Here is a 15,517-nt window from a genome sequence, read left to right as displayed (position 1 = left end):
TAGATCATGGAGGTGGAGCACTTAACAGAACAGTTCCTTTCTCAAGGAGGTTAGGCCTGTGTTTATCTCTTTCAGCCTGCTCACTTGGCTTTCTGACTTTTTCGTCATGCTTAAAGTAGCATAGAGCCATCTCCAATTGTAGCCACCTGATTTTCTAGCCTCCCTATCTTAAGCTGAAACAAGCTTCTCTCTCTCTTCCTTTTATCCTACTGTTCAGTCTCAGGTATTCTAGGAAAACAATGGCAACAAATGAACAAGGTGGTAGTGAACATTGATCATGTAGTTCATGTGATGGTAGTGGCTTCTTGTCTTTAAAACTGTTTCCTTTTGTAAAAATTACTTGTGTGGAAATATTTCAAAACTTCATACTATATATCATTTTGCCTTATGTTCTTCATATAACATTTATTGGTTTCTACCAATAAATGGTGGCTTTTTTACTATTGATGGAGGCTTTATATTATTTTATTCTAATAAGTCACTCAGATGACATGAGTGTGTTCCGAGGAACATGCTAGGGGATTCTATCATTGTTTGGCCATAGTGCTACACAAGCTTCAGTAGTGTATGTTTATTGACCAATGTGTCATACTGATGTAACCAAGCAATATGATAATTAAGAAGAGACTGAAGTTGCTGCCAACATAACTTAGTATATACTATTACCTTAAATTGTTTTTTTTTAATAAATAGAAGAGGTACATGCAAACGTAGTGGTAACTTAGAAAGTCTGTAAGCCAGCACTATGCTGATTTATTCCAATGCCAAGCAATATACATCGTAATGGTATGTGCTTGCTTTCATATGGCTGCAGTGCAATAGGCTAATGGGGATCAGCATCAAACTAACTAGCACATGGGTAACATATTGTGCTGTGATATCATGATGGGCATCATGACACTAGGCAATAGGACCCTATTAGCTCCTTTATCATCCTATGGGATACAGAAATCCCCTTGTATATGAAAGTTATGAATGGCTAAATCTCCATTATGTGGCACATGGCTCTGATTGCTTGTCTCATGCTTATAGACAGATTTTTCACTCTTTAGTATTCATTGGCATATTCATTTAATTTGCTATGTTAGCATGAACTAGCCACATATCCCTTTATTCACTGGCTTGTATCCACTATGCCATTGCATGTGCTTTCTCCTTCATTGGTCCTAAAGAGTCCCTTCAAGCTAGCTCATATGACCTTTTTAATATACCCTATAAAGAAAAGACAGTTAAGATGAAACACTGAACCAACTTTATAGAAATGAAGAGTATTATAAAGTAAAACTATGGAAATTTCATAAAAATAAATCAGTTCACCTAGGTGAAATCCCTGTAATATACAAATTGCCATCACAAACTCAAAACAAAATAGAAAATTCTGAATAGAAAAATAACAAGTAACAATTGTAGGTTAAAAATTTTTTAAGTTTTTTACACGAAAAAAACTGAGACCAAATGGCCTCACTGAATTACATCTAACATTTGAAGATGAGTTCATGGTAATCTTCGCCAGACTGTCAAAAACCAGCCAAGGAACGAGCTTCTGAGCTCACTTACTGAAGGTGAAACTACTCAGATAGCAAATCAGATTAAGACATCACCAGTTGAAGGCTGGGAATGGTACATAATGCCTGTGGCTTCAGGTATCCAGAAGGCTGTACCAAGAGCTGTGGTGGTAAGGCTGGGATTGCAAGGGTGGCCTAGGCGACCCTTTGTCTCCAAAACTTTGTGGGGCTGGGGATGATGTAACAGTTTTAGCTACATATCTAGCAATGTAAAGCCCTGGATTTGATCTTCAGAACTAAAATCGAAATGAAAGACAAAGGTAACATCCAACAGAAACAGATGTAAAGCTGCTGCAGTCATATGTGCTAACACAAGCCCAAAGTCTCTGTACTTAGGAGGAGAGGCAAGAAAATCTCTGCAAAGTAAGGGCTAGCCTTATCTTCAAATCACGTTCCGGGCCAGACAAGATTTCAAAACTTGTTTCAAAAAACAAAACAAAAATGCTCAGTTCCAAAGAAGAAACATCTACCAACAGCATATTCTTTTTTTTTTTTATTAATTTATTCTTGTTACACCTCAATGGTTATCCCATCCCTTGTATCCTCCTATTCTTCCCTCCCTCCCATTTTTCCCTTATTCCCCTCCCCTATGACTGTGCCTGAGGGGGACCTCCTCCCCCTGTATATGCTCATAGGGTATCAAGTCTCTTTTTGGTAGCCTACTATCCTTCCTCTGAGTGCCACCAGGTCTCCCCCTCCAGGGGACATGGTCAAAGATGAGGCACCAGAGTACGTGTGAAAGTCATACCCCACTCTCCACTCAACTGTGAAGAATGTCCTGTCCATTAGCTAGATCTGGGTAGGGGTTTGAAATTTACGGCCTGTATTGTCCTTGGCTGGTGCCATAGTTTGAGCGGGACCCCTGGGCCCAAATATGCCTATCATAATGTTCTTCTAGTAGGTTTCTAGGACCCTCTGGATCCTTCTACTTTGCTATTCTCCCATGCTTCTCTCATCTAAAGTCCCAATAGGATGTCCTCCTGGTAAGTGAATACTTTCATGGGACATGCCCCTTGGGCTAGTATGACCAACAGCATATTCAATATACTAGACTAAGCATTAGAATAGAGCAGGAGTTGTTCCTACTGCTATTACTGGGTGTTAAGGTGGTTCCATGCATAAAAATGCATCAGTGAGTTCATGTCCAACCCCTTACCCTGCACTGATGGCTAATGACCAGATTGACATGGCTCTGGATGTAGAAAAATGATGCCTGTCTTTACCACGCTCGGCTTACCCTCAAGCCTAGTATATACTCTCTACAGCCATGTTTATCAGCCAAGGCGTATAGAGACTAACAGTCAAGTGGTATTGACATTTAATAGTTTTATCTTTCCTTTCTTTTTGCCTGCAGACCCAAGAACATCTAATTTGAGCATAATGTGCATACAAATGTGTCATAGCGGAGTTGGAAGGATAATGATTATCTCTCACAGGAAATTGCTCAACATGCTTCCTTATCTAGTAGTATCACAAAGCTCTAGATGGCTCCCTGGGCTATCATCCATGCTGATGATAAATAGTTCTATGCAGCATCTTTTGTGACATCTTAAAACTAGCCCAGACTCCCTGCCTCATACCCTTGCAACTCTTTATTTTACCATAAAGCACATGCCTCTTCACCCCATGGTGTTTAAGACTTCCTCTGTTTTCAAAAGTGCATCCTCACACTCACTTTGGAATTCCCTGTATGGCTGGAGCTGTTGAGGTATCACTGTGTTAAACTGCCATCAGCTCAAGGTCCTTATGGAGTCTTCCTTTCTCTTATAAAACAGACTCGGTATGTCTCCTTGTCACCAATCTCTAGCAGTTGTCTGAAGTTGCCAGTTTCAAGGCTGGAAAACGACCTCACTGTCTTTTTAGGACCCAGTTCGTCCTTTAAGGCTACCTTTAAAATAAACTAGACCCGCCATTGAGGTAGTGGTTTAAGGGGCGGGGGGGGGGGGGGAGGCACAACCAGTGATCAAATAAACTGGGAAGGTCTTTGTCCTGTATCTGTACTGCTTATCTGTAAACTGGGCAAATAAGAGGAGGTTGCCATGGAGACGTTTTGGTTATTAAATTAATCTTTGTTTCTGTACCTTTACTCAGCTAAGAGTTAACAGTCTCAAATTATTAAGGCTTATGACACCCTGACATCAAACCATTTTTACTTCTCACTAGGTCCCCATCACAATTTCTGGGATGTGGCATTTGACCTAGTCTTCTACTTTTTGGTAAGACCTAATAATATCACAACTGGTCACATATGAACATATCCATCAAACACCCTGGCACCTAAGCTCTTCTGACTTTTGGTATTTACCAGTCTATTAACTTCATGTTCCCTGCCTTTGGTCATCTCCACATCAGACACTTTATCTAATCCTTCCATTAATTTAGAAAGCATACTATGCCTCTTTCAACATATCTCTTTTATCACTAGCTTCTCAAGGTAGCTTTCTTCTCCATAAAGCATTCATTTTAATACTCTCCTTCCCTGTCTTTCTTGACACTGTCATATGAGCAGCTAGAATTTAAAAAATACCTGCTTTCATTTTTCTTTGCCTCAAGATACCTTTTATGTTTACATTAAGTAACATAAAAATTGGTGCTTATTCAGATTCATGGCCACTAATATCTTTCTGCATGCACCTGCCTAATGCAAATTTTATCTCTCCTTCAATTTCATATAAGTATACAATAACTCTGTGCTATTAATGCTAAACATGTATTAATTATGCCAAAAGATATCCAGCTAGCACACCACATATGCAGAGAACATGCTTAAGAATCTACTATGAGGGAAAACAGTTCTTTCTCAAAATTTTTTTCCATTTTCTTCCTGTTATTAGTAGTTCTGAATGCTAGATATTTTTTCTGTGGGGTCAAAAGGTACCTAAGTATATTATTGAGAGTGGAAAAATAGGGGACAGAAATCAGGTATGAAAGTTCTTCCATTTTTGTTTGTATGTGAATTTTTAATAAAAGTGCAAAATGTAAAGCATTAATGCAAGCAAAATGTTTCAGTGAACACATTTCAACAGTTCAACTTTATAACAATTATAAATAAACCTGTTAAAAATTTCTGGACAAAGCCAGCATTTGGATTTTTTTAAAATACGTACTTTTTTTATTGATGGAAAAATGCAATAACTCAAGGGAATTTTTTCTTTAATTCAGAGTTTGGTAGGTGTCTGTTCTCTATGCTTCTATAATGTCCTTAGCATACAACTAAAAATTCACATCCAACTAGGTAGTGATGGTTTCCGTACTCAACCATCAGTGTGAACTTCATAAGGAAAATGTATTGAGTTGAATAGTCAATCAACCTACCCGTGTCTTATTTGGAAACAGGGCCTTTGCTGATATAACTAGTCAATTCAAGAAAGTACAATGGGAGAGATATTAAATTCAATAATTGGTTTATAGATTGAGGACTTAGGATGTCACAGACATATGTAGGGCAGGAGGCCATAGTACCATGATTGGAATAAAACACGGAAAGCTGAGGAAATCTAGAAACTTCCAACAGCTCTAAAGAGGCATGCGTCAGATTTCTAAACCAAAAAAATGTTGCTGACACTGGTTTTGTTTTTGCTGTGTTTTTTTTAAATGATTTGATTTTATATACTGCATTGAAAATGTATCAGTCATTTGAAATGCAGCAGAACTTTTTGCATGCTTTTAAAATTGAATTTATTTTTTAAAATTTATTCACTTTACATCTGGGTTGTAGCCCCCTCGCTACTCTCCCCCTCTTTCCATATTCCCCTCCCTTAGTCGCAAGAAAAGGGGAGCCCTCCTCCCCTACCATTTGACCCCAGCCTATCATGTCTCATCCCCAGACTGCCTGGATCCTCTTCCTCTGTGGTCTGGCAAGGCTGTCCACCAGCGGGAAATGATCAAATAGCAGGCAACAGAGTCCATGGCCCCTGCTCCACTCATGAGTGGCCCTACATGGAGACCGAGCTCCCTATTGGCTACATCTCAGCTGGGAGGCATAGCTCTTGGTGCATGGTCCTTGGTTGGTACATCAGTTTCCAGAGACCCTCTCTGGGTCCTTTTATCCCCTTACTCTTTCACAAGACTCCCCTTGCTCTGCCAAAAGTTTGGCTGTGAGTCTCTGCATGTGCTTTGATCCCTTTAGGGGTCGGAATATTTCAGAGGACATCTATGGTAGGCTCCCATCCTGTTCCTTTTCTTGAACTGCTTCCAGTGTCGATTCTGTTTGCCTTTCTGAATGAGAATTAAGCATCCTTCCTAGAGGTCTCCTTGTTACTTAGCTTCCTTAGATCGGTGGATTGTAGTATAGTTATCCTGTACTATATAGCTAGTATCTGCTTGTAAGTGAGTATATACCATCTGTTATCTTTCTGGGTCTGTTACTTCACCCAGGATGATTGTTTCCAGGTCCATCCACTTGAGTGTAAATTTCAAGATTTCCTTGTTTTTAATAGCTGAATAGTATTCTATCATGTAGATGTACCACAGTTTCTTTATCCATTCTTTGGCTGAGGGGGATCTGGGTTGTTTCCAGTTCTGGCTATTATGAATAATGTGCTATGAACATAGTTGAACAAATGCCCTTGTTGCATGGTGGAGTACCTTTTGGGTATATTTGCAGGAGTGGAATATCTAGGTCGAGATAGAGAGGTTTCCAATTTTCTGAGAAAGTACCAGATTAATTTCCAAAGTGGTTGTACAAGTTTGCGCGCCCACCAGCAATGAGGAGTGGTCTCCTTTCTCAATATCCTTGCCAGTATGTGCTGCCACTTGAATTTTTGATCACAGCCATTCTGACAGGTGTAAAATGCAATCTCATGATGACTAAGGATGTTGAACTTTTCTTTAAGTGCCTCTCAGCCATTCGATATTCTTCTATTGAGAATTCTCTGTTTAGCTCTGTACCCCATTTTAAAATTAGGTTATTTTGTTTGTGTTTAATGTTTTGAGTTATGTGTATGTATACACACACACACACACACACACACACACACACACACACACACACACACTATATATATATATATATATATATATATATATATATATATATATATATATATGCATATATGTGTATACGGTCGGTGAAGATCTTTTCCCAGTCTGTAGGCTGTCATTTTGTTCTATTTACAGTGTCCTTTGCTTTACAGAAGCTTTCCTGTTTTATGAGGTCCCATTTAGTAATTGTTGATCTTAAAGCCTGAACTGTTGGTGTTCTGCTCAGGAAGTTGTCTCCTGTACTAGGGCATTCAAGGCTTTTCCCCACTTTCTCTTCTACTAAATTCAGTGTTTCTTATATTAAGGTCCCTGATTCACTTGAACTTGTTTTGTGCAGGGTGATAAATGTGGACCTATTTGAATTTTCCCACATGTAGATATACAGTTAGATCAGCACCATATGTTGAAGATGCTTCTTTTTTTCCATTGTATGGATCTGACTTCTTTATAAAAATCCAGTGTCTGTAAATGTGTGAATTTATTTCTGGGTCTTTGATTTGATTCCATGGATCCACCAGACTGTTTCTATGCTAGTAGCATCCAGTTTTTATAATTGTTGCTCTGTAGTACAGCTTGAGGTCAGGGATGGAGATCTTTAATTGTACAGGATTGTTTTAGGTATTCTGGGTTTTTGTTTTCTTTAGGAAGAACTTTACGTTTGTTATCTTAGTACTGTATAATTATGTGTATCAGTGAAGCTACACAGTTTACAGAAGGCACAATTTATTACTATCACCAAATTCATTCATTTTAAACACATAGGCATTCTAATTTTAAATGATCTGTCCATGATTAGTATGTGTCTAATGTATACTACATACTTAGTTATGAGGTTTACAGAGTATCTCCCAGGTTGTTTTAGTCACAATTCTTTGTGTCTCTAGGCTTTACTATATAACCTTTACTATATAAGTATATATACTATATACTAATAAGCACCTGTCCTCCTCTACACTAATAAATATGTATTACTTATAGGTACACTATTTATGTGTACACTAATAAGTATGAAGTCTCTACAGACTTCAAAGCTGTCTGACTTCCCTGTACATGAAGCTCTCTGACTCGATCTCAGTAAGCACATTCCTCTTTAAAATCTCCTATGAATTTTATCTGTTAGACTCTAAGGTTCTTAGGGTTAATGAGGTTTTCATGCTGCCTTTTTATTTTCTTTTAAAAAAATTCATTTATATCCCCTCCCTCGTCTCCACCTTCTCTACCCTCTCTCTTGTCTCTCTCTTCCCTCTTCTCTTCTCTTCTCTTCTCTTCTCTTCTCTTCTCTTCTCTTCTCTTCTCTTCTCTTCTCTTCTCTTCTCTTCTCTTCTCTCCTCTCTTCTCCTAGAAGCTGACACAGTTTTGAACCTGTAGTCTCTAGAAGAGCAGTTCTCAACCTTTGAATAGAAACCACCAAAGGGATTGCATATTAGATATCCTGCATATCAGACAATTACATTATGATATAACAGTAGCAAAAGTACAGTCATGCAGCAGTAACAGAATGGTTTGTAGGTAACCACAACATGTGGAACTGTATTAAAATGTTGAAGCATGAAGAAGGTTGAGAGCCACTGCTCTAGAAGCACTCAGCACTAGTTCTTACGTTTTAAGCCACCTACTTGGTGTCGTTTTTATAGTGATTTAGAAAACAAATATAAACAATGATATGACTTTCCGTCCATGATTTAATTTCTAGACTAGAACAAGGCACAAGAGATATCAGGTAATGACCGTTGAGTGAATGGTCAAAGCAAGATGGAGAGACTTCCATGAGCTTGGTCCTAGGACAAGAGTTGATAATTAGAGGAGGTTGCACATTTCTAGTCTAGGTTATCCAGTGTACTGCAGTGAGTCCAGAGAGTCAGTTGGAAGGACTACATAGCTACATAGTTATTTAAGAGCCTCTGCTGGAGAATGACCATAAGTCAGGAGAGAAGAGCTCTTCCTTACTTTGAGAGCTTGGGGAACAATTTAAGTAGAGTGCTGCAGCTAAATATAGGGTGTAATGTGGGTGGGGCTGTAGGGTTGGGTGGGATAAGACCACAAGGTGTGAAAGTCAAACTCAAACAATAGGATGAACAGTTGGGGATTCATCAGAATAGCAGGGGGGAAAGAAGCCAGTTGTTAGCCATAAGGTGAACAGATTTAAATACATAGAGGAACCTACATAGAGGAGAAGTTTGTTTTCACACCGCGCACAGTCCTGCAAACAGGAGGAAACAGGTCTTGCCTTCGCTGTTAGGAGTTTACTTTCAGAATCTGGGTGCCACTTGTGATTCAATTACCTTCACCCACAGGCAGAAAGAATTGGAGTGTGAATGAAATTTCTCTTCTTGGCACTTGGGAAATACTTGCTCTCTAATTTACAGTTTTGGCAAAACCCACTTAGCTCATCTTGCTTTGGTAACTATGCCAAGCACAGCTATCCTGTTCTGTTTGTTTTTACCAGTAACTGTTATTAAAGGGAAACGTTTGTTTAAAACTTCTGGCCAGCCATTTTCCTGCTTTTTTGTTGTTGTTGTTGTTTGCTTTGTCCTTTTAGAAATGCATGCCTGGGCTAGAAGCCATTCTCTCCTCCCTTTTGCTAGTCCTAAATCCACACAAATAAAGATGCTGTTTGGCACAATTCCACAGAAAGCCGTCTCAGTAATTTGTACAGCTAATGTAAGCCAAACAGGCGCTGTAACCTGGGGGCCTTGTTGGAGGTGACACCATCTATAAATCTGTTGTTGTCTTCTGGGGATCACAGGTGGGAGAAACCCAGCAGCTTCCCTTTGAGCATTTGAAAGTCCCATCTGGCATTTTTGAGTTATCTGTATCAGGGACTAATCTGTTGGCAGATTTTATTTAGGAGTGTCCTCACTGATGCTACGTCGTATTTAACCACGAATTTGGCAAATGAAGCAGAGTAAGTTAAGGATTAAGGTTGGTTTGTCACAAAAGAGACTAGAAAATGGTCGGAATCAGACAGTAACAACAAAACATTTAAAAACCGATATGGCCAGGAATGTTGGCTTATGTCTGTCGCTCTGGCATCTTAGAGGCTGAGGCATGGGGTTACAGCAAGCATAAAGTCACCTTGGAGTGTATAAGTTTGAGACCAGCCTGGGCTATACATAGAATGAGACAGTGTTAAAATAACAAAGCACACAAATAAATGGACATAAGGTAATTTAAAAATGTTATTGGTTCAGTGAAGAGAAAGAAACAACATAAAGCCAGCCCAAATTCCAGCTTTGAGGTGGTGGTGGTGGCTCAGAATGTTCCATCCGTGTCTGAAGAGCTATTGGCTGTTAGCAGAGAGAGAGTCAGTGTTGAATCTGTGCTCCACTGGACGGTCCCACATCCATGTACATCCATAGGCTTAGGGTGTTTTGCTTTTTGTTTGTTTGTTTGCTTGCTTGTTGTTTTTACATATATGAAGTTGAGAGGGAAAAGTAGTTAGGGGAAGGGTAGGGAAAGGATTAGAGGGGAAGGAATGGGGTTGGGTTTAATCAATACATTATACAAGGGTATGAAACTCAAAGAATAAAACAAATAGCAAGTAAAGATAAAGTGCAGCATAGTGGCCGTTCTTAAATTGTTCAGAACAAGGCACCGAAATCCCTGAGTGAAGATGGAAGAGATAGATGTACAGCCGAGAATTCTGGTGGAGTCGAGATCATGTTGTTGCAGCTTCTACATCGGGGAATTCAACCAACGCAAGTTGAAATATTTGAAAAGATTCTACCCCTGAATCGCTATTCACAGACTCTCTTCTCACTGTTGCGCCTTAGACCATCTGACAGCAACTGACAGTGTGCTAGCCATGAAATATATGAAGAGAGGGTATCATCAATAGGCAGAATGCAATAGATGATATGACACTCCATGCATTTGATATTAAGGACAACTATCTGTATATTTTGGGGTCCTTGGAGGTCAAGGAACATACTGCTTCCAGAAAACAAATGACGACTGCTTCACATAGCAGGAGTAAAAAAAACTAACGATGTTTGTTATGCTCGCCCTATGACCTAAGCACTGCCGTGAGAGATTCCTGTATGTGGACTCTGATAGGCATGACAAAGTTATTATTTTCAGTAACAAATAAAAGCACTGGAGAGAATTACTTCATTTTGGGCCACACACCTGATAGGGTCCTAGGATACATTTATCTGATGCCAAATTATATTCTTTCTTATACTATGTTTGTTTGTATTTGTTTGATGGCTCTCAGCAACGGCATTATGATGCATCTTTGGCACCCTGTAACTGCTTCCTCATGATCAGGAATTGAGGGTGATATATAAGTTAGCTTTATAAACAACAAGCTGAATTTATATAATTTAAGTATTTTATATAATATAATGGTTAGCCAATTGCATTGCTACCATGGCTGCTAAATCAAATAGTTTTTCATAGGACAAAATTTTGTCTTTCTGTGTTTAATAAAGCAAAATCAAACATGCTTTATATTAATCATGTGAAATTTAAAAAATTAAGCAGGGCAATTTATTCTTGACCCATATCTGTTTTGTAAGGTACCTATGACACTGGCATTTTTCTGAACATTATATTTTATTTTAATATGAGCTTATTAATTATTTGTCAAATAGAATTGAATGAAAAGATCAAACATATATTATAGGTAATACATTTCAGATTGTTGGCATTTTCAATTAATCTCTCCTTTCTGTAGTCCATGATTTTTGCAAATTAAAGAGTGCTCTTTACAAGTGCTGATATATTTGATAATTTCAGAGAAAATACTGCTAAGTAGAGCTGATTCATGATTCTATTTTTTTTTCAAATTAAAATTGATATCTATTTTGGACCGTATATTTTCAGACACTTCAATCAAGTGTGCTTTTCCTTGAGAAATATTTTCACAACCCAAATCTCATCAAATAAGTTATGTATATTTATAATTATTTTGACTGTTTCACCAAATGCAGATGCTCAAAAATCAGAAAAATCAGAGGTCATCTAAAGCTCATTCTGCTGTGGTTAAAAATCAATTTGTTGAAATGAAAACAAGTTCTTTATCAAATATCCTTCTTGCAAACAGGACTAAAAGAAAGCTGTTCTAGAACTGGGCATTGAATCCTTCAAACCATTTGAATTCTCTGCTTACTTTGTTCAGTCTCACTTTTACTTTGCAAGATTAAATTTAAATGTCTTCTTGTTTACAAGCTTGGCTTTCAAAATTTTCAATTTGCTAAAAGCCCAAAAGCTGATTTGGGGAGAACCATTTGTTGCAAGTGCTTATTAAAGATTTATAGTTGATTTTTTTTTTAAATAAAATGCCTGCCAAATTTAGAAGACTCATTTAAGCAATGTTCAGTGTGCAGGACATCTAAGCTGATTTACAAAATGCTTCCTTAAAGGCCTTCAAATTTTTTTTGGTATTTGACTGGTGTCAAGACAGAGAGTTGAAAGCATGTGGTGCCAAACTAAATTTCATAGTTAATGTGATTGTCACACTAATTCTGTCATTTAGCCATTCTGTGTACATGTAAACTGTAATGTGTTTTGACTATTGCTTTTATCTCTATCCTTAGACTATTGAGGCTTATTTAAAACAATCAGGAATTCTGTGTGTTAGCTACAAACAATTCCAAGTGTATTTTTGTTTGTTTCATAGATCCATTAATTTAATAAAAATGCTCCCTAACCAAAAAAAAAAAAAAAAAAAGAAAAGAAAAAGTCCTGCTTCACTCACAGTTTTGTGTATTTATTCAGCCAAGTCCTTACCCAGACTAAATTATTTTAAAACAAGATTAGAAACATTCACAATAATATAAAATGTTTCACCCTTAATAGAATGATTTAATACTTTTTCAGACAAGGTCTCATGTATGCCTAGGCTGATCTTAAACTTGATGTAAAGTTGAGAATAACTTTGAGTCTTTGACGCTATTTCCTCTACCTCCCAACTGCTGGGACACAATGAACTTTTCACCGCTTTATTCTTTTAATGGGAACAAATTTGACCAATTGCTGGAATCAATATGAACATTTTTTTTTGTTTGAAACTTTGGACAATTGTTATAAAAGTTTAATTTTATTTCGGTATCTGGCAGAGACCCAGTGATCTATTCTGTTCTGTGCTATCCCTTCCAAAAGAAGAACATGCTGTTGCTATCAGCGGAAAGAGACACAGGTGACTTCATGAGGGCCACTGTGTGTTCTGGAGGTTGTATATGGCCCACTTGAGTGCCTCCTTTGAACAATTTATAAAATAGCCCATAAAACCATTTGCGGATATTGTTTTTATAGCAAGGATGGTTCCTGCTTTGCCACTTACTGCTGTAGCACAGCAGATTCTATGGAACCCGAAGTGTCCTTAACACATAGATCCTCTTCATGAAGCCCTTAGCCTATCATGACAGGAAACTGTAGCACAAAGTCCCCAGGGATTTGGAGCAAAGACAAAAAAAGCATTTTTTTTTCTATAGAAAATTATTATTTTCTTTTTGTTCTTTAATTAGAGGAAAGGTATCTAACATGAAATCCATTTTTTAAAATGAAAATTTCATCCATATCTGACACATTTACAATGTTATAAAACTAACATCTCCCACCCAAGTACTAACCAGGCCCAGCCTGCTTAGCTTCTGAGATTAGATGACACAGGGGCCGTTCTACATGGTTTAGCCTGAGACTGAGCGTGCCATCTCTCTTTAGCTCAAAAGCATTTTCTTTTTCAGCCATTCTGAGTACTTCTGATGAACAGTATCAGACATGGGATATCTCTCTATGGATTATGGGTCAGGGAGGCAACATAGGCGCCCCCAAGGGAACACACACTATTGCTGTTACAGTATATTGCCTGCCATAACTAAATGGCAATAGTCTTTTGCTGAAGACACAACTCACTTTGGTGGCAGGACATTGAGAAATCATCTTAGAATTGTCCATGAACATTTCCCCCTGATTCCCAGATTATCTGTTCTGTAAATTGCTATGGAGATTTCTGGTGGAAAAGAAGACACTGATGGAGTTATCCACAGAGGAAAATGCATGCTAAAATATAGAACTGCCAGACTAATTTCTTTCACTACTATAATACCAATTAAATTGATCCATGAGAAAGATTTCATGTCTAGTACTATAAATTTGGTCAAAAGTAACTAGAGAAATCATAGACCTTATTGGGGACTGCATTGTTGTTGTTTCACTCAATGTTATGCTGTCAAACTATCTTCTTAACATATAATTTTAAAAGTAAATAGTGATTAATGCAAAGATTCATAACTGGTCAAGTTGCTTAGAATAACTGAATGTGAATGCTCAGAAGTCGGCAGAACTTTTGTACCAACCCTTTCCTATGCTGGGGTCACAGAACCACAGGGAAATGTGGCACGATTGTCTAAGCTGGAGAGATATAAAAGAGAAGTGTGAATGTCTTCTGGATATGACCTGGCTGGTACACACACCAACCTACCATAGCTGTGGTTGCATGTATGGTACCTGTACATCGTCAGCTCACTGAAAATTCAAGCCCAGTGGTGAGGATGTGGAGTAAGGAAACACTCATCCATTTTTTTTTCTGGTGAGGCTGCAAGCTTGCAAAATCACTATGGAACTTGGGAAGTTGGGAATCAATTGACTTCAAGATCTAACTATACCACTCTTGGACACATACCCAAAGAATGCTTCTTCCTATCACAGAGACACTTGCCCAGACATGTTCATTGCCTCTCTGTTCATAATTACCCAAAATTAGAAATCACCTAGATGTTCCTCAACAGGTGAATAGATACAGAAAATGTGATGGATTTACGCGATGGGATATTAATCAGACATTAAAAAAAAAAATAAAGAAAGAAAAGAAAAAGAAATTCACAGGTAAATGTATGGAACTGGAACAAATAATCCTGAGTGATGTAAAAGCAAACCCAGAAAGGCAAATATGGTATTCACTCACTTACATGTGAATATTAGTTCTTAAGTCAATGATAATCGAGCTACAACCCATAGAACCAGAGGCTAGGTATAAAGTAAGGGACTGTGTGGGGAGGGACACATAGCTCTCCCTAGGAAAAGGAAATAGAATGGATACTTATGGATTGGAGGGGGTGTCGTTTGAGGAGTAGCATGGAAACGTAATAGAATAAGAGCTTTCTAAAATATGTACATATATGAATGCTATCTAGATGAAATTATTGCCAAGTAATGGGAGACAGAGCCCTAAATTGACATCTCTTGTTACAAAATGAAGCTTCTTGTTCCACGAATTGATTATATCTGAGTTGTTGGTCATAAGGGTTCTATGAGAAGCCCCAAACAATGCAGGCTGTTGCCTAGACTGTAGGTTCCTCTCTATAAGCAGACAGTAAGGCTCCATTGCTGAAGACAACACCTACATAACCCATTGGACACAGAGAAATTGAGCTGGTTTCTACATAGACCCTTTACCCCTAGATGCCAGTGTTTTTAGTAATGGAAAGTACACTGCATGCTTCCAAAGAACAAATATAAACACTAACCCATCAACAAAATCTTTTGATTTACAGTAGTGTTCAATACGCAAGATATGCTGTTGTAATTCTGATGTAAATATTGTGTGAGTAACCAACTGATATCTGATTTGACTCAAGGTCCACTCCCTGAGATGAATCCCATATCCAAGACTGCTTGGAGTATCAAGAACCTGAGACTAGCTAGTCCAGAGACCTAAAGTAAAAGTAAATACTACTGTTCTACTAAAGAAACAGCAATTAATTGACTCCAAGTGACATCCCTCTATACTCATAGATCAGTGCCTGGCTCAGCCATCACCAGTGAAGCTTCCTCCTGTATCAGAAGAAATAGAGATCCACAGCAGACATTATATGAGAGTGAGAGTTGGAACACTCGACCCTAAGTTGGATATCATCAAATCTATCCTCTCATGGCTCAAGGAATTCTACGGAAGAGGAGGCCAAAAAAGCATAAGTGCCAGAGGGGATGGAAGACACCAAGAAAACGAGGGCATCTAAGTCAAC

This window comes from Acomys minous (genome assembly GCF_964271855.1).
Source record: "Acomys minous genome assembly, chromosome: 9".
Taxonomy (NCBI): domain Eukaryota; kingdom Metazoa; phylum Chordata; class Mammalia; order Rodentia; family Muridae; genus Acomys; species Acomys minous.
This window is presented reverse-complemented; position numbering follows the sequence as displayed.